A 20841-nucleotide genomic window follows, 5' to 3' on the forward strand; every position below is an offset into this window, starting at 1 on the left:
TTTGTATTCCCTGTCCCTTCCTGGCATACCCTAGTTATCATTACCAAAATCACTACCCTGCTCTACTACCTTGTTGTTTCTCTTTGATTTACCGAATCTCCTCTCACATGATCTCTTTCCCCAACTATTTCATTTAAAGCCCTCTCTATCTCCCTAGCTATATGACTCGCTAAACAACTGGTCCCAGCACGGTTCAGGTGAAGCCTATCCCAACAGTACAACTCCCACTTTCTCCAGTACTGGTGCCAGTGCCCCATGAATCAAAACCAATTCCTTCACACCAATTTTTGAGCCACACGTTCATCTCTCTTATCTTATTTACCCTACACTAAGTTGCTCATGGCTCAGCTAATAATCTAGAGATTATTACCTGTGAGGTTCTGCTTTTTAATTCAGCTCCAGCTGCTCATAATCCCGAAACAGAATTTCTCTCCTGGTCCCATCTATGTCGTTGGTACCCATGTCGACCACAACAACGGGATTCTCCCCCTCCCATTGTAAATTCCTCTCCAGCCCAGAGCAGACATTGCAGAACTCTGGCACCAGGCAGGCAACAGTGCCTTCTGGGCTCATGCTCTTGGCTGCAGAGAATTGTGTCTATTCTCATGACTATACTTCTCCCTATTACCACAACATTCCTATTTACTCCGCCTAATGAATAGCTTCCTGTACCATGGTGCCATGGTCAGTTTGCTCATCCTCCTTGCAGCCCCTGCTCTCATCCATACAGGCTGGAAGAACATCAAACCTGTTGGATAATTGCAAAGGCTGAGGCTCCTCCACTTCTATCTTCTCAGTTCCATACCTGCCTCACTTGCAGTCACACCCTCCTATCCCTAATCGCTGACCAAATCAGATGACTCTATCCTAAGGGGTGTGACTGCAGAAGAAGAAGAGAATTAAAACATATGGGAGTATTGCGAAAGGTGGAATTAAGGTAGAAGATCAGCCATGATCTTGTTGATGAATGCTGAAGCAGACTTGAAGGGCCAAATGATCTGCTTCAGCTCTTATTTCTTATTTTTTGTTGTCAAAATGCTCTAAAAGTATTATTTTCCTTACATGCAGTGTGGGCATCACAAGGCCAGCATTTGTTGCTGATTCCTAATTGCCCTGAACTGAGTGGCTTGCTTAGCCATTTCCAAGGGCAGTTAAGAGTCAACCACATTGCAGTGGATTAGCTAGACCTAGTAAGGACAGCAGCTTTCCTTCCCTAAAGGGCTTTAGTAAACCAGATGGGTTTTTACAACAATCATTAACAGTTCATGGTTACCATTACTGAGACTAACTTGCAATCACAGATTTTATTACCATGGTGGGATTTGAACACACATCCTTAGTGCATTAGCCTAGGCCTCTGGACTACTAGTCCAGTGATATTACCACTACACCACCATCTCTCCAACTCCATGTAGGCTAGGCTAATGAGGTTCATCCGCCACTGAGAATGCACATCTATAAATGTTTTTTGGCATACCCTCTATCAGGTGTCCTGTGTGTCACTTTCTCATTCACAACCATAGACAATTGTAAATTGGCTCCAGAGACAGATAATTGATGTCTTTTCATTTTTGAAGGTTCTCCATCTCGGCTAAATTTAGGACTTATAAAAAAACTTCAGCCTTCATTTGCTACTTAAATGAAAGAGGTTTCTTGTTTTTTAATAATTTGGTGAATTACAAAAACAATCAATTGACTTCTTAGATTCTGGTCATTTAATTTGCCATACTTATGCATTATTAATGCCAATTCTAACTACTAGTAGAAATTTGGAATGCTCCTTAGGAAACCTGGGTCTCCCCTGCTTGACTGCAATGTCTCATTGACTCCCTTTCAGCCTGACTATTGGAGATTGTTCTTTTGGGTCCATGGTGGCAACCCCGACCAGATAATGCTCCCTGATAAATTTTGGCCAGAGATCAAAAATCTCCAAGGCCTCACACAGAAGATTGTGAGACAGGTTGCCATCCACCTCAGCCCCCAGCCATACGACTTTCACTAGGGCTTTTATATTAACAATTGTTATCAGTATATATGAGAACAGAAAATGAAATCCTACTGAGTATAAGTGGCCCTGTTACGATATACAAATGCCAGTTTGCATACAACTTGAGTAGGGGTAGTGGTGTTATAGCAACTGCAGATGATCTGGTGATGTGGGAAGAAGGGTTGCACAAAAAAACAAGTACACACCCTGCTCCCAGAGCACGATCACAGTCTCAAGCACTCACTGCACAGTACCAACCACTGCAATAATTACTATAATTTAATTGCCCCTTCAATTACGCTGATTGAATTAATGTTATCAGTGAAAATGAAGGACCCACTGAAGTGCTAAGTAATTATGGAAATACTTAGGGTGACTGCCATTAAATCTTTCAACATCAGCAGTAACTAATAACTTTGGAAAATATGACTTGGGTTTAATTCTATTAATGATACAATATAGCAAGGTTTCAGCATTGAGTTTGATTATAAAAGCAAAATACTATATATGCTGGAGATCTGAAATAAAAGCAGAAAGTGCTGGAAAACTGAGCAGATCTGGCAGCATCTGTGGAGAGGGAAACAGAGTTAATGTTTTGAGTCCAATATGACTCTTCTTCGGAAGAGTCAGAAGTTCTGAAGAAGATTTGTATTGGACTTGAAACATTACCTCTGTTTCCCTCTCCACAGATGCTGCCAGATCTGCTGAGTTTTCCAGCACTTTTTGTTTTTATTTGAGTTTGATTATATACTACAACGTTTCTACACGTATATTGTGTACGATGTCTTGCACTCAAAATTTGTAACTTCACCACGAAAGTCAAACAAGCGTAAGGACCCCAATATTAATGGGGAGGAGGGAAGGATGTGAGATATCCTGTAAGTAGGAGAAGAACCCAACAAATTGGGACAGGGAGGCCCTACAAGTCTTAATGGCAAGGATTCATTAAATAATAGTGTGTAGGCTCTCTCCGGACAGCTATCCAGATTGAAGGCTAGGACGTGAGCTGGAGCAGCTGGGGACCCATGGGGACAATGACCAGCAGTCAGTGCAGGAAGAAGGTTCATGGCCATGATCAGCGTGGGGAACATTCAGCTACATCTGGCCATGATTTGGACTGGGGAGACCAAAGGTTTCCTTGTAGGCGGGGACCACTCCTGCTCCTCCTAACCCACAAGGAGCTTGAAAACAGACAAAAATTCAAAAATTATCTGAGCCAGTGACGACCTCCCTCCAGACAATAGAGAATGTAGGATTCACCTTGTGTTGAGATGAAAAATTAAAAATAAATCACGCTGCTGAAGACGCTCAGTTGGGTTCCATTAGGGCCACTCAACTCCTGACCTCATTACAGCCTTGGTTCAAACATGGACAAAAGAGCTGAACTCCAGAGGTGAGATGAGAGTGCTGCCCTTGACATCAAGGCCGCATTTGACTGAGCGTGGCATCAAAGTGCCCTAGCAAAACTGGAGTTACTGGGAATCAGGGGGAAAACTCCCCACTGGTTGAAATCATACCTGGCACAAAGGAAGATGGTTGTGGTTGTTGGAGGTCAATCATCTCAGTTTCAGGACATCACTGCAGGAGTGTCCTCGGCCCAACCATCTTCAGTTGCTTCATCAATGACCTTCCTTCCATCATAAGGTCAGAAGTGGGGATGTTCGCTGATGAGTGCACAATGTTCAGCATCATTCGCGACTCCTTTGATACTGAAGTAGTCCATGTGTAAATGCAGAAAGACCTGGACAAAATCCAGGCCTGGCCTGACAAGTGGCAAGTAACATTTGTGCCAACTAAGTGTCAGACAATGACCATCTCCAACAAGAGAGAATCTAACCATCGTTCCTTGACATTTAATGGCATTACCATTGCCGAAACCCCACTATCCTGGGGGTTACCTTTGACAAGAAACTGAACTGGAATAGCCATATAAATACTGTGGCTACAAGAGCAGGTCAGAGGCTAGGAATCTTGCAGTGACTAACTCACCTCCTGACTCCCCAAAGCTTGTCCACCATCTACAAGGCACAAGTCCGGAGTGTGACAGAATACCCACCACTTGCATGGATGGCTGCAGCTCCAACAACACTCAAGAAGCTTGACACCATCCAAAACAAAGCAACCCGCTTGATTGGCACCCCACCCACAAACACTCACTCCCTCAACCATTGACGAACAGTGGCAGTAGTGTGCACCATCTACAAGATGCACTACAGCAACTCACCAAGTGTCCTTAGGCAGCATCTTCCAAACTCAAGACTGCTACCATCGAGAAGGACAAGGGCAGCAGATAGACGGGAACACCATCATCTAGAAGTTCCCCTCCAAGCCACTCACTATCCTGATTTGGAAATATATTGCCGTTCCTTCACTGTCGCTGGGTCAAAATCCTGGAACTCCCTCCCTAACATTACCGTGGGTGTACCTACACCGCATGGACTGCAACAGTTCAAGAAGGCAGCTCACTGCCATGTTCTCAAGAGCAATTGGGATGGGTAATAAATGCTGGTCTAGACAGCAATGCCCACATTGCATGAAGGAATTTTTAAAAATTGCAATCCTTTGGCATCATCTCTGTATCTTTCTTTAATTATTTCGTGGATGTGGGTGTCACTGGTATGGCTAGCAATTGTTAGCTGTCACTAATTGCCCTTGAGAAGGTGGTGGTGAGTAGCAGTTTGGTACAACTGAATGGTTAGCACAGCCATTTCAGAGGGCAGTTATGAGTTAATCATGGGTCTGTAGGCCAGGCTGGGTAAGGAGACAGATTTCCTTCCCTAAAGAGGATTTATGAACCTGATGAATTTTTACAACAATCAATGATAGTTTCATGGCCACCATTATCTGGACTAGCTTTTGAATTCCAGAATTATTAATTGAGTTTATACTTGAACCCATGTGCCCAGGGAACTAGCCTGGGGCCTGGATTATCTATCTGGTGACATTACCATTATTCCCCCATCTCAACCTAAGGAGGATTGGAAAATTATGGTCTGCACCTCCACAATTTCTACCCTTGCTACACTTGAAAAGCTAAGATGCATCCCGTTTAGATGGGTGACTTACTTTAAGTAGTGTTGGATGCTTCCTTGAAAGCGCCCCATTCACAGTCTGTTATGCTTTCAAGGATACTACGTTAAAGGAGATGTGTCAGATGATTGACAGCCATTGCACCTTGATTAGCTTTAACCACCAATATATTACCAAACACATCTTCAGACCTTGAAATAATTACCTGGCAATGACATTGGGGAGACTGATGCAAGATGGATGACTGCTTTGAAGAGCACTTTTGTTCAGTTCACAAGCATAACCCCAAGCTTCCAGTTGCCTGTCATTACAACTTTCCACTCCAATACCACTCTAACCCCTCTGTCCTGTGCCTCCTACACTGTTCCAGTGAAGCTCAATGTAAGCCCAAGGAACTGCGCCTAATCTTTCGATTAAGCACTTTACAGCAATCCAGTCTCAACACTGAGTTCAACAATTTTAGATCATAACCTCTGCTCTCATTTAAAAAAAATTTTGGATGGCAACTGTTGATAATGATTCTGTATTTCCCAATTAACACCAACTCTAGGCGCACATTTTGTTTCTTTACTTGTCCCATTAGTACCCCGCTTTTGCCTTGCACCATCATCGCTTTTGACATTTAATGTATCCTGTGTTCCACCTCTATCACAGACATTTCCCATTATGCTTCTCCTCCCCTTCCCCCTTTTCATGCCTTTGCATTTGCTTTAAGCCTTTCTGATGAAGGGCCATCCACATGTAACTTTGGGCCAGATTTTTGTATTGAGGTGATAGACAGAAATTTCCTGACTCGACAGACACACCTTGGTTCAAAGTGCTTGGCTACACACAATTTTCGCTCTGAGGTGGGGTTGGGGGAGTTGGAGGGAGCACTGCAGGATGAAATCAGACTTGACAACTCCGGAAACAGATCCTAGGCAGGGTGGCCAGATATTTAGTTTTCCACCTGTCCTAATTATATGTGCTTAGCTGAAAATCCAGACCAATAAAAGCATTAGATCTGCAAGGACTCTATTTTGACAAGTGAAATGAGTTGTTGAATGCATTTGATTGGCATCTTTAAGTGGGCATATTAAGTTGTTCTTTATGTGATCTCTTGTGTCAATGATCGATGTGTATTTGGACAAAATTAAGATGTGAGGTATTTGAAGCCTCTGTCATCGATACTCTATTGGTCTGTGTGATTTAGAATTTTATGGGGTGACAGGAACAGCAGTTTTTTTTTCAAATAACATTTCTTAATGGGTGTATTTTTTCTCTCTCCAGTTCCACAGTTGCCATTATTATATGGCTGATTGGCTATGTACATAGTGCATATTGGGTGAATAGGCATAGAAGGGAAATGAACTGGCATTTAGTTGGAATGGAGCTGATGAGGGGCTGTGGGGAGTTGCTGGGAGAATGATTTGGCATCGAGTTGACATGGAGAGGATGAGGTGCCATGGGGAGTGGGAGGGGCATGAGTTGACATTGAGTTGGCATGGTGTGATGGGCCATGTGGAGTGGCTGCTGGCATAAGCTGGCATTAAATTGGCATGGAAATTATAAGGGCCCATGGGGAGTAGCTGGGGCCATGAGTTGGCATTAAGTTGGTATGGTACGATGAACCATGTTACTGCTTTTTTGGTTGCATTGTTAAAGATAACAAGTGATGGGCAGTGTTTGATTATGGACTGGGATCAAATTAAAGAGAGTCAGCTGGGACGCGGGGGTAGTAGTTGGGAGGCAGAGTTCTGTAAAGCTGCATCCTGTGAATAAACCTATTATGAAGGAATAGAATTGTGCCTTGTTTTGTACTTCACCATCTGGCTTGGATCTATTTAACAGGCCATGGGGAGAGGCTAGGTATATAAGTTGGCATGGAGGGTACGACAGGCTATGGGGAGCGGCTGGGGAGCATTGGTAGGACCCTTTGAGCTTACCTTTCAAAATGTTCCCGAATCCAGACTAAAATTCACAACTCCTCTGAGGGATCATGAACCATGAGCCATGGAGAAGCTGGGCCAACTCCATGAAAAGTGTGGGGGGGCTGCGATCAGGTGCAAACCGCAAATTTACGCATGCGGGCCAATTAAGACCCGCCCAGCGTAATGCGCGGCTCCCAAGATCAGCTGGAAGGGGCGGGCGGGGGAGAGAAGCCAATGTCCGCCGGGTCCAATGGCAACCCGCCAGCTTATTCAAAAACGGCACAAGCAGCTGTCCTAAGGCTGCCATTGACTTTGCTCGTCAGCAATAGAGAATGTCGTCGGCGAGCAGGGCAGGTGGGATGGCAGGTCGGTGAGGCAGTTGGCCCCGAGGTTTTCTGATGAGTGCCTCATTGCTCTTCTCGAGGAGTTAGCAGCACACCGGGATATCCTTGTCCCAAGGGACGGGAGGCCCCCTCACTTAACCAAACATGCCTGGGAGGAGCTGGCATCATGGGTCAGCTCCCATGATGTGGTGAGGCACATGGGTGTAGTGCCGCAAGCGGTTTAACAACCTCCTGTGATTGGGAAGGGCGAGTACCGTGTTGGCATGGGTCACTTAGCACAGCAGTTAGTTGGGCCCCCCCCCCATCACCTCCCCTTCCACCCCACTCCCTGCACCTCAGAGTTCTTAGAGTATGGGTGGCAAATGCCATAGATGCAGCATCTGGGCAAGGGGGTCAGACCTGGCTGCTTGGAGTGAGTGTCTTGTGGCTCCAGGGTCATGAATTGGCTAAGCCCTGCAAGGTTTTCGTCAGGTAGGGGTGGCAAGGCTGCAAAGGCAATGCAGGTACAGGGTGGACTAATCAATGCTCATCTCTCTTTTCAGGAGAAGACAGCACACAACAATGCGGAAAGGCTGCGGACTGGCAGAGGGCCACCCCAACTTCTAACCCTTGCCAGATATGAGCAGGAAGCACTGGGGCTGAAGAGGCACCTAGATCAACCGGCCGTGCTGAGGTTGGGGTGCCACTGGGAGGTAAAAGTGCTGTGCACTGAGGTCAGAATGTCTATCATTGCAACCATTCCACTGTTGATTGTATATCGAATTCAGCCTCCAACATGGAGTCCCCATTGCTAATGGAAAGACAAGGGCACCCTGATCTGGGTGCCAGGTATGCACAGTAACAGTGTAACTACTTCAACTAATCAAATGTCCTTGTTCTTCCTTTCAGGCTCACCAGAGCACCCTCAGTCTCAGGAGCCTGAAGGACCGCCGCTCACCCCTGAGGGCACAGGTGATATGAATGCACCAGCGTCACACTCTCTCAGCCAGGCATGTACCCAGCGCAGATACCAGCACCTTGGTGGGATTAAGAGCATCAGCTAGTATCTTGGTGCATAGCGGTGAGGGCACTTCACACTCGCTTGAGGTGCAGGTGGAGGCAGAGAGTGCCCAGGGCACTGGCAGTCGGAGGACTGCTGGGGACCAGGAACATGCTCAGCCGGTGGCTGATGCTGTGCCTCTGGAGTCGTCCCTGAGGCAGCAGATGCTGGAAGTCCAGCAGGGTGTGCGGGAGGATCTGGCGGAGATACATGAGGGAATGTGTGCCATGGTGTCCGTTGTGGAGGAGTCCATGTGGAGCATGAGCAATGCAATGACCCTCATGGCCGAGCGCACTGCCTCCTTCATGGAGAGAGTGGCAACTCTCATGGAGAGGCTCCTCCGGGAGATCAGTCAGGGGTTCCTGGGGATGAGCTCAGACCTGCAAGCCCTTACACCGGCAATGACCTCAGGTGGTCACTATCAGTGTGGGAGATGGATTGGACACCCAGTATCCCATCTAGGTGACCATCCATCAATGATGAGCAGGGAGGTCCAAAGTGACCTGATGTTGGCACACGAGCTGCTTGCTGTCTCTGCGGGCTCCTCTCAGAGCGCTCTGGATGATGGCAGGAGCTCCTCCGCCCCTCTCCCAGTGACCGTGGCATCCAATGAGGCTGCAGCGACTGGGGAGATGCCAGCCGTGCAGCTGGCCACTCCCTCCCAGGCGGGGCCAGCACAGGCTTCACGGGCCAGAGGACGCCCGCCAAGGTCATCAAGGCCAACAGGACAGCAGATTGAGCAGGCTGTCTCCAATGCTGGTGCCAGCAAGGTGGTTGCATGTAGACGTAGCACCTGCAAATATAAACGTGAAGCACCTTAGGCACAACACGGGCTTATCACTAATGTTTTTCTTTTGCCCCTCTTTTTAGTTATTGTTAAGTTGGTGTGATGTTGAACACCTTTTCATTTACTTTGATTTATGAATGCCAAGCTGCAAAGCAGTAAATTTGTTCGTTGTCAACAAGCCTTTGTGTGTTTCATTAGTTCTGCAGGTGAACAGGAACCCATGATTTTATGAGTGACTTGTTTGTCATTGAGCTTTATTGAAATGGCACATAGTGCATGTCGTTGACCAAGGAAATGTTGCTCTCAGGTATCGAGTATGGAGCCTGCAGCCCTGGCATGTGGTAATGATTCATCTTTGGTAGGCTAGCTGGTGGATAGTTGGATTAAATCCTCCCGGGTGTCCCTGCCCCCCTGGAGATTGCCCAGGTCAGTGTCTATCCCCCAGAATTCTCCTGAGCGTGCTCGTCCTTGGACTCACTACTGGACTCATCGCCTGCAGCCAGAGCAGCTGCGTCTACATCTTCCTCCTCCACTGCATCCCCCCCTTTCCAGCGCCAGATTGTGGAGAGCACAGCATGCAACCACCATCAGTGACACACAATCTGGGGGGTATTACAGTGCGCTTCCTGAATGGGCCAGGCATTGGAAGTGCGTCTGGAGAAGACCGATGGTTCTCTCTACCACAGCCCTTGTAGAGGCATGGCTCCTATTGTACCGCTGCTCAGCTTCTGTTCTTGGATGGCGGAGAGGTGTCATGAGCCACCTTCTGAGGGGATAGCCCTTGTTGCTCATCAGCCATCCATCAAGCCAGGCCGGAGCACTGAAGAGCCTCGGCACCTGGGAGTGTCTCAGCATGTAAGCGTCATGGGAGCTGCCTGGGTACCTTGCACAGACTTGCGAATCTGCAATCTGTGATCACACACTATCTGCACGTTCATGGAATGGAAGCCCTTCCTGTTGACGAAGGCACCGAGCTCACCTGCTGGCACCTTGATGGCCACATGCATGCAGTCTGTTGCACCCTGGACGCAGGGGAAGCCAACAATTGCGGCAAAGCCTCTGGCTCGCTCTGCTTGGCTGGGCTCGTCTGTGCGATAGCGAATGAAAGTCAATGTACCCCTGAACAGAGCGTCTGTCACCAGCTTGACGCAACTGTGGTCAGCTGACTGGGAGACTCCACAAAGATCACGAACTGACCCCTGGAAATAGCCGGAGCCATAGAAGCTGAGGGCCACTGTGACCTTCAGCATCACTGACATGGAGTGTCCACCCACAAAGTTGGAGCTGATCTCAGGGCCAATCATCTGACAGATGGAGGTCACGGTCTCCCTTGAGATGCGGAGCCTCCTTTGGTATTGCATTTCAGACATATTGAGGTAGTTGCATTGCCACCTGTAAACCCTGGCAGTAGGATGGTGGTGTCTTCTGCGGCCCCTTCGCCTTGGATTTCCTGTTGGCCCTGCGCCCCTTGTGTCTGCACCTGTCCTCTCACAGGTGGCTCCCCTGGAGGCTGAATAGGGACACCTAGCCTCCTCCCCCTTCTGGCCCTCTCTTCCTCCTCAGAGGAGGTGCCTCCAGTGGAGTCCACCATCCCCATTCCCAGGGTAAGGGAAGGCTGCCTGATATTTGGAAGGCCCCAAGCATTATGACTCCTCCGGTGTCCTGAACTGAAGCCTGTTATTTCTGTCAAAGCAGCTCTGAAGCGAAATTAAGTTGTCCTGTTCACAGAAGCAAGTAGCAGTAAGTAATAATCCAAAGTTCTAACAACTCGCATTAGCGAGCCTACTCACCCCTCTTATCCTGCACGTGGATGAGGTTTTTGAAAATGTGGCCTACCCACCTGCCCGTCGCGCCTGTGCGATGCCCTGAAAATTGCATGAGCTGCGCAAAATTGATTTCAATTGCTGCCTCAAGGGCCTTAACTGGCCTATTAATTAATGGCGGGCGTGCTTCCGAACTCATAGCGCCCACCTCCTGAAATATCGCGATGGTGCGCGGTGACGTAGGGACGCATGCCCGACGTCATCGCGCGGCATTTTACGCATATGCGTGTCGAGCCCACCCCCGCACACCAACTGTAAAATCCTGCCCTTGGCTTTGTTTGAGATATTGAAATAGAATTTTTGTTGAGCTGATTTAATTGAATCCAATCGCTTTTAATTGTTATGATGTTCACTTTGCTATTAATCAGGATACCATTATATTCCCCTTCAGTACCCAGAATTCATAAATATTGCAAAAATCAATCAAAGTTTACACATTAGACTTTGTGACCTCTGGATGAGACTAATTGTCTATTTTGTTCTTTTCAGAGGCATTCAATTTCAGCAAAAATGTAAGAAAATAAAGGTAGTGATTGAGTTAAGTGCACACTAAAGTTCATTCTATTCTGACCTAACAATGAAGACAAATATTTAGGTTTTGGAAATGTCATGATAGTATAGCAAAATCCAGAGAAAGTGGTATTGCTTGCTTTAACATGTTATTGAATTTACTAATTTCAGACATCTGCTTCCAATGTCGGAAAATCTAACAAAATAATTAAGCTCATTAAATATGTCTAGATTCAATTAAAATAAACCATACTTTCAGAGACCCACAAAACATTTGCCATTAAGTTGGTAACTTTATTGCAATAGTACTTTTTTAAACACAAGGTTTCTTGTTATTCTTTCACTAAAGACTTTAACAGAATGAAAACTTCTCTCTCTGGAAGAAACTACATCAGAACATAAGAACAAAAGAAATAAGATCAAGAGTCTTATTTTGTCATTCATCATTTGTAGGGGCTATATTCTATAACAACAAGGAGTAGGGAAGAAGGGCCCAAGAGTAATTGATATTAAGTATCTTCCAAAAGGTTTAATTTAATTTAAAGGGGTAAGTCATGGCAGGAGAGCTCAAAGCCGTGGTGTGCTCCTCCTGCTCTATGTAGGAAGCCAGGCACATTTCCAGTGCCCGGGGCCAGCATGTGTGCAGGAAGTGTCTCCAGCTACAGTTCCTGGAAGCCCTGGTTTTGGAGCTGAAGTGGCGGCTGGGGACAGTGTGGAGCATCCATGAGGTGGAGAGTATCGTGAATAGCATATATAGAGAGGTGGTCACACCACAGGCTAAAAGTCCACAGGCAGGAAGGGAATGGGTGACCACCAGGCAAAGCAAGAGGACTAGGCACGCAGTACAGGAATCTCCTGTGGCTATTCCCCTGCAAAACAGATATACCGCTTTGGATACTGTTGGGGGGAATGCCTCTCAGGAGAAAGCAGCAACAGCCAAATTCATTGCACCGCGGTTGGCTCTGCTGCACAGGGGAGGAGTAAAAAGTGTGGGAATGCAATAGTTATAGGGGATTCAATTGTAAGGGGAATAGATAGGCATTTCTGTGGCCACAAACGAGACTCCAGGATGGTATGTTGCCTCCCTGGTGCTAGGGTCAAGGATGTCTCAAAGCGGCTAGAGGACCTTCTGAAGGGGGAGGGTGAACAGCCAGTGGTTGTGGTACACATTGGTACAAACGACATAGGTTAAAAAAAGTGATGAGTTCCTAAAAGCAGAATATAGGGAGTTAGGAAGTAAGTTGAAAATTAGGACCTCAAAGGTAATGATCTCAGGATTACTACTAGTGCCACGTGCCAGTCAGAGTAGAAATAGCAGGATATATCAAATGAATATGTGGCTGAAGAGATTGTGTGAAGGGGAGGGTTTCAGATTCCTGGGGCATTGGGACCGTTTCTGGGGGAGCTGGGACCAGTACAAACTGGACGGGTTACACCTGGGCAGGACCGACACTGATGTCCCGGGGGAATGTTTGCTATAGTGGTTGGGGAGGGTTTAAACTAAAATGGCAGGGGGGTGGGAGCCTATGCAAGGAGTCAGAGGAAGGGGAATCAAAGACAAGAACAAAAGACAGAAAGCGGAGTAAGAAAAGTGATGGTCAGAGAAATCAAGGGCAAGAATCAAACAGGGGCTCAGTGAAAAATAGTGGGAACGGGACAGATAATGTTAAAAAGACAAGCCTTAAGGCTTTGTGCCTAAACGCGAGGAGCATTCGCAATAAAGTGGATGAATTAACCACGCAAATAGATGTAAACAAGCATGATATAGTCGGGATTACAGAGACATGGCTGCAGGGTGACCAGGGATGGGAACTGAACATCCAGGGGTATTCAGTATTTAGGAAGGACAGACAAAAAGGAAAAGGAGGTGGAGTTGCATTGCTGGTTAAAGAGGAAATTAACACAATAGTGAGGAAAGATATTAGCTCTGACAATGTGGAATCTGTATGGGTAGAGCTGAGAAACACTAAGGGGCAAAAAACGTTAATGGGGGTTGTATATAGACCCCCAAATTGAAGTGGTGATGTTGGGAATGGCATTAAACAGGAAATTAGAGACGCATGCAATAAAGGAACATCTATAATTATGGATGACTTTAATACGCATATAGATTGGGCAAATCAAATCAGTAACAATACCATAGAGGAGGAATTCCTGGAGTGTATACGGGATGTTTTTCTGGACCAATACATTGAGGAACCAACGAGAGAACAGGCCATCCTCGACTGGGTATTGTGTAATGAGAAAGGAATAATTGGCAATCTAGTTGTGCGAGGCCCCTTGGGGATGAGCAACCATAATATGATAGAATTCTTCATCAAGATGGAGAGTGATATAGTTGATTTTGAGACTTGGGTCCTGAATCTTAATAAAGGAAACTACGATGGTATGAGGCGCGAGTTGGCTATGATGGATTGGGAAACGTTACTTAAAGGGATGACAGTAGATAGGCAATGGCAAGCATTCAAAGAGCACATGGGTGAACTGCAACAATTGTTTATTCCTGTCTGGCGCAAAAGTAAAACAGGAAAGGTGGCCAAACCATGGCTTACAAGGGAAATTAGAGATAGTATTAGATGCACGGAAGAGGCATACAAATTGGCCAGAAAAAACAACAGGCCTGAAGGTTGGGAGCAGTTTAGAATTCAGCAAAGGAGGACCAAGGGATTGGTTAAGAAGGGGAAAATAGAGTACAAGAGTAAGCTTGCAGGGAACATAAAAACTGACTGTAAAAGTTTCTATAGCTTTGAGAAGAGAAAAAGATTGGTGAAGACAAATGTAGGTCCCTTACAATCAGAAACAGGGGAATTTATAATGGGGAACAAAGAAATGGCTGACCAACGAAATACATAGTTTGGTTCTGTCTTCACAAAGGAGGACACTAATAACATACCAGAAATGTTGGGGAACACAGGGTTTAGTGAGAGGGGGGAATTGAAAGAAATAAGTATTAGTAGGGAAATGGTGTTGGGGAAATTGATGGGATTGAAGGCTGATAAATCCCCGGGGTCTGATAATCTACATCCCAGAGTACTTAAGGAAGTGGCCCTCGAAATAATGGATGCATTGGTGGTCATCTTCCGAGATTCTATAGACTCTGGAACAGTTCCTACAGATTGGAGGGCAGCTAATGTAACGCCACTATTTAAAAAGGGAGGCAGAGAGAAAACAGGGAATTATAGACCAGTCAGCCTGACGTCGGTAGTGGGGAAAATTCTAGAGTCCATTATAAAAGATTTAATAGCTGAGCACGTGGAATACAGTGGCAGAATTGGACAGAGTCAGCGTGGATTTATGAAAGGGAAATCATGCTTGACAAATCTACTGCAATTTTTCGAGGATGTAACTAGTAGAGTTGATGAGGGGGAGCCAGTGGATGTGGTTTATTTGGACTTTCAGAAGGCTTTCGACAAAGTCCCACATAAGAGATTGGTGTGTAAAATTAAAGTGCATGGGATAAGGGGTAGTGTATTGAGATGGATAGAAAACTGGTTGGCAGACAGGAAACAAAGAGTAGGAATAAAGGGGTCTTTTTCCAAAAGGCAGGCAGTGACTAGTGGGGTACCGCAGGGATCGGTGCTGGGACCCCAGTTATTCACAATATATGTTAATGATTTAGATGAGGGAATTAAATGTAATATCTCCAAATTTGCAGATGACACAAAGCTGGGTGGGAGGGTGAGCTGTGAGGAGGATGCATAGATGCTTCAGTGTGATTTGGACAAGCTGAGTGAGTGGGCAAATGCGTGACAGATGCAGTATAATGTGGATAAATGTGAGGTTATCCATTTTGGTAGCAAAAACAGGAAGGCAGGTTATTATCTGAATGGCTATAAATTGAGAGAGGGGAATGTGCAACGAGACCTGGGTGTCCTTGTACACCAGTCACTGAAGATAAGCATGTAGGTGCAGCAGGCGGTTAAGAAGGCAAATGGTATGTTGTCCTTCAGGGCCAGAGGATTCAAGTACAGGAACAGGGATGTCTTGCTGCAATTGTACAGGGCCTTGGTGAGACCACACCTGGAATATTGTGTGCAGTTTTGGTCTCCTTATCTGAGGAAGGATGTACTTGCTATAGAGGGAGTGCAGTGAAGGTTTTCCCAGCTGATTCCTGGGATGGCGGGACTGACATATGAGGAGAGATTGAGTCGATTAGGATTATATTCACCAGAGTTCAGAAGAATGAGGGGGGATCTCGTAGAAACTTATAAAATTCTAACAGGGCTAGACAGGGTAGATGCAGGAAGGATGTTCCCGATTTTGGGGGAGTCCAGAACCAGGGGTCACAGTCTGAGGATATGGGGTAGACCATTTAGGGCTGAGATGAGGAGAAATTTCTTCACCCAGAGAGTGGTGAGCCTGTGGAATTCGCTACCACAGAAAGTAGTTGAGACCAAAACATTGTATGTTTTCAAGAAGGAGCTAGATATAGCTCTCGGGGCGAAAGGGATCAAACGATATGGGGAGAAAGCGGGAGCAGGCTATTGAGTTGGATGATCAGCCACGATCATAATGAATGGCGGAGCAGGCTCGAAGGGCCGAATGGCCTACTCCTGCTCCTGGTTTCTATGTTTCTATCTTGTCCTGTATAAAGACAGATGGACAGACTGTGAGCAGGACGGATGCCAAAATGGATGATAATCATGCCTGCCTGCTGTGGGTGCTGAGTGGAGCTATGTAAGAGCTGAGGTTGTGACTTGTGCAGGATATGACAAGAGATGACGATGTTAAAGAGTGTGTGAGAGAATGAATAATGATTTCTCTTGTGCTGGTAGTGTGTGAGATCCCTGTGGACCATAACCCTGTAAATGCCTGATGGTCTTCTGAGAGTGATTTGAGAGTGAAGAGAAGATTAACTTACCCTGGTGGAGAAGATAATTCATCCTCTTTCTGTCCAGATAGTGGTCCTCTTCTGAGGACTGCAGGTGCTGGCCACCCTGGTGACTTCCTCTCAAGCTTTGGAGGTGAGGCTAGTGGATCTCTGGCCTCCATCATGGGGTAAAAGACCTCCCACTCGTCCTTGACTGCCTGGAGGAATTCCGTTGCCCCTTGTTGCTGAGTTAGGGCATAATTTGTCAAATCTGACAATGTCTCGGCTTGGGCTGACAAGTGGCAAGTAGCATTCGCGGCACACAAGTGTCAGGCAATGACCACCTCCAACAAGAGAGAATCTAACTATCGCCCCTTGACGTTAAATGACATTACCATCACTGAACCCTTCACTATCAACATCCTGAAGGTCACCATTGACCGGAAACTGAACTGGACTAGCCATATAAATACTGTGGCTACAAGAGCAGGTTAGAGGCTAGGAACCCTATGACGAGTAACTTGCCTCCTGACTCCCCAAAGCCTGTCCACCATCTACAAGGCACAAGTCAGGAGTGTGATGGAATACCCTCCACTTGCCTGGATGAGTGCAGCTCCCACAACTCCCAAGAAGCTTGACAGCAGTCTGCTTGATTGGCACCACATCCACATCCACAAACACTCACTCCCTCCACCACATACATGCAGCAGTATGTACCACCTACAAGATGCATTGCAGAAATTCACCAAAGCTCCCTCAACAGCACTTTGCAAATCCATGACCACTATCATCTAGAAGGACAAGGGCAGCAGATGGATGGGAACACCACCGCCTGGAAGTTCTCCTCCAAGTCACTCACTATCCTGACTTGGCAACGTATTGCGATTTCTTCACTGTCACTGGGTCAAAATCCTGGAACTCCCTTCCTAACAGCACTGTGGGTGTACCTACACCACATGGACTGCAGCGGTTCAAGAAGGCAGCTCACCACCACCTTCTCAAGGGCAACTAGGGATGGACAATAAATGCTGGCCCATCCAGCAAAACCCACATCCTGTGAATGAATAAAACAAAAGGGCATTAGTCACTTCTCTTATGCAGCAGCAGATGGTGAACTATGGGATGATACTTTTTTTAATTCATTCATGGGATGTGGCTGTCATCAGGATGGTGTGTAGCTTGGAGGGCAACTTCCAATTTGTGGTGTTCCCATGCATCTGCTGCCCTTGTCCTTCGAGATGGTAGTGGCTGTGGGTTTGGTAGGTGCTGTCTAAGGAGCCTTGTTGAGTTCCTGCAGTGCATCTTGTAGATGATACACATTGCTGCCACTGTGTGTCGTGGTGGACCTTAGATGGATAAGGTCCCTAGCTGAGACCCCCTTCCCCTTCAAACGCTGAGCAGCTGTCCCTGATGGGGGGTGTTCTTCCTTTTGAGGAACACACATTCAGCTCTGTAAGATTAAGAGAGAGCGTTAGCTGAAAATAGTAGCACTGGTGCCAAAGCAGCGAGACATGTTGACTATCGTTATGATTTCCTTACTCTGCATACTTTCAGTGCATGCTCTTAACATGCACACTAACAATCTTACCAAGATGGTGTTCCACATGGATCACTGCAGAAGTGTATGTGTGTGGCCCAGGCACCATTTTGGTACCAAAATGGCACTCATAGCACCTAAACTACAGAATGTGGAATCCAATTTTGTGGCCTGGTTGTTTTGGATTAGTATCCCCCTTCAGAACTCAAAGGTCCCAACTGTTTTGCAAGGTTGATTGAGTAATTGTGTGCTTCCAGCTTTTTCTGTTTCAGATACATTAGTAGTATTCTGCTTTTTTTGAAAAAAAATAAAGGTCCAAGTAAACTATTGATTAGGAAAGGTATTATCTTCATGAGGCTTTCACACTAAAGGTCATAACAACTCAATACAGCAGCACCTTCAATGAAACTGCCTGAACATTAAAGAGAAAAATATTCTTAAAACTCAAGAATGCCCTAGTGTTCAATAGTTGCCTTTTCATCTTTGACATTGTATGCGTAGAACACAAAAAATAGGAGCGGGAGTAAACCATGAGCTCATTCTATACGATCATGGCTGCTCTTGGGCTTCAACTCCATTTTTCCGCCTGCTCCCCCTATCCCTTGATTACCTGAGAGACCAGAAATCTATCCCAGCCTTAAATGTATTAAAAGATGGAGCATTCAAAACCCCCTGGGGTAGAGAATTCCAAAGATTCATAGCCTTTTGAGTGAAGCAATTTCTACTCATCTCGGCCCAAAGTGATCTGCCCTTTATCCTGAGGCAGAGACCCTGTGTTTTAGTATCCCCAGCCAGCAGAAACAATCTCTCAGCATCTAGCCTATCAAGCCCTTTCAGAATTTTGTAAGTTTCAGTGAGGTTACCTCTCATTCTTCTAAGAGAATATAAGCCCAATTTACTCAGCTTCTCATCACAGGATGACCTCTTCGTCCAAAGGACCTTCACTGTACCACCTCTAATGCAAATATATTCTTTCTTAAATGCGGAGCCCAAAACTGCACACCATACTCCAGGTGTGGGGCAGAATCATCCCAGATTTGCACTAAGTGCTGTAGTGGGCAGGAAAAATGATGTTTTACCCGTTGGCCGCAATGGCGGCTTCTTACACTGTCTCGTCCCAATCCCACCACATTAATTATGCATTCCCAGGAAATATGCTGTTTCAATGGCGGGCAGGCTCTCATTCGCCCACCACGCTATCGCCTCGCTGCCTCATCACGCCGGGTGCCCCATTAAAAGTGCAGCCATGTGCACACCTATCAGTGCTTCCAGCCCATGACTGCTGTAAAGAAGACATGGCCCCGGAAGGCAAAAAGGCTGCAGCCTCCTGGTTTAATGACACACCCCTTGAGCGCCCTTTGGACGCAGTGGAGGCCTGCCTTGATGTCCTCTACATCCGATCTGGCCATAGGACGGGCAGAAGGATCACCAATCCAGCATGGGAGGCAGTGGAAGCGGTGGTCAGTGCCAATGCCCTGCACAAGAGGACAGCTACCTAGTGCCACAACAGAATAAATGGTCTCATCCGTTCCACCAAGGTAAGTCACTCTTCTCATTACACTCACAAACTCATTGCACATCCACTGGGATCTCACACCTCAAGGGACAACAACACTGACTCTCACACACGCTCACATCTCCATCAAGCTCCTATCCTCTGAGGTCACATCCTCATCCTGCCATGGCTCCGCTCACCACACAAACATTCCATGCAGTGCCATGTGTGCTGCTCACACTCTCTCCATCTGTTTTCATGCAGGAGAAGCTGGCTCACAGCAGCAGGGAGAGCTCCCAGACTGGGGGTGGGTTGGCTCACATTAGGCACCTCACTCATTTTGAGAAGTGTGCCATCACGCTGACTGGTGAAGGTGTGGACCGTGTCTGCGGCGACGATGAGGTCGGCGTGAACACCCACGTCAAGATCCTGCACCACATCATTCTTCTCTCAATGCAACTCTGACTGCTCTCTCTCCTGCTTTTGACTCTGCTGACATACACTAATTATCTCTACTTCGGTTCACAGCGAGCTCTGCCAAGTGACCGGCACCCTCAGCCAGCCAGCCTCTCAGCTCCATTACCATCCTCACCTCCAGCCAAGAAGACACCCCCTCTGTTGAAGAGCTGGAAATGAGCAGCTTGGAAGGTCCATCACAGCACGTACACCCTCCACCAGCGCAGAGACACACACCTCGGTGGGACCTATATCTAAGGCAGGCTTGGGTTCACAATCTGGTGGTCACTGCATGGACAAGTACCTGCAGCAGGAGGAGGCAGTTCTGCTCATCTCCCTGCACTTGGAGGACTGCTGGGGAAGAGGCATGTATGAGGCCCAAGTCAGATGATGAGCTTCTGGATTTTGCCTTCCAACTCATCCTGGAGAGTCAGCAGCAGGCGGGGAACATCACGCAGAGCTGTTGGAAGTCTTCAACAGAGCAGCACGTGAGTCGGCGGAGTGCTGCTCTCACCTGCTGTCTGCCCAAATGTGTGCGTATCAAGGTCTCCGTGGGGAGCATGGTGGACGACAAGGAGACCCTGGTTCAGCAGATGGTGGAGATGTGTGCAGACATGCACTCCATCACGGGAGCCATGGGTGAGTTCCTGCATTGGTAACATGAGAAGGAAATGGGGCACCTCGACGTCCCCCCAGGTGCTCCTTCCCCTCAATGAGTTAGGCCAGGACCCCGAGGCACCCAAAGGGAGGAGGATTGGCAGCTGGACACCCCTGGATCATCCACTCAAGAATCTCAGAGGCTGTCCTCTTCCCCCCAAGTCCCCTTTGCCTGTGACCTCCTCAACCTCACCTTGTGTCACTGCAGAGGGAGCAGCTGGCACACAGGAGGACAGTCAAAGCAAGCCAGGGCCCCCAAGGCCGCAGCTCTCCAGGGGACCCACGCCAAAGTCATCAGAGGCAACAGGGCCAGCATGCCCAGGCTGTCTCCACCCGTGCTGCGGATGTCAGGGCAGCAACTAGAAGTCTAAGACATACAAAACTTAAGAAATTCTGATCAAAGTTGGTTGCATGGATGATCACATTAATGTATCTTCCAGCTTCATTGACAGACTT

The sequence above is a fragment of the Cetorhinus maximus genome, chromosome 16 (genome assembly GCF_964194155.1).
Source record: "Cetorhinus maximus chromosome 16, sCetMax3.hap1.1, whole genome shotgun sequence".
Classification (NCBI taxonomy): Eukaryota; Metazoa; Chordata; class Chondrichthyes; order Lamniformes; family Cetorhinidae; genus Cetorhinus; species Cetorhinus maximus.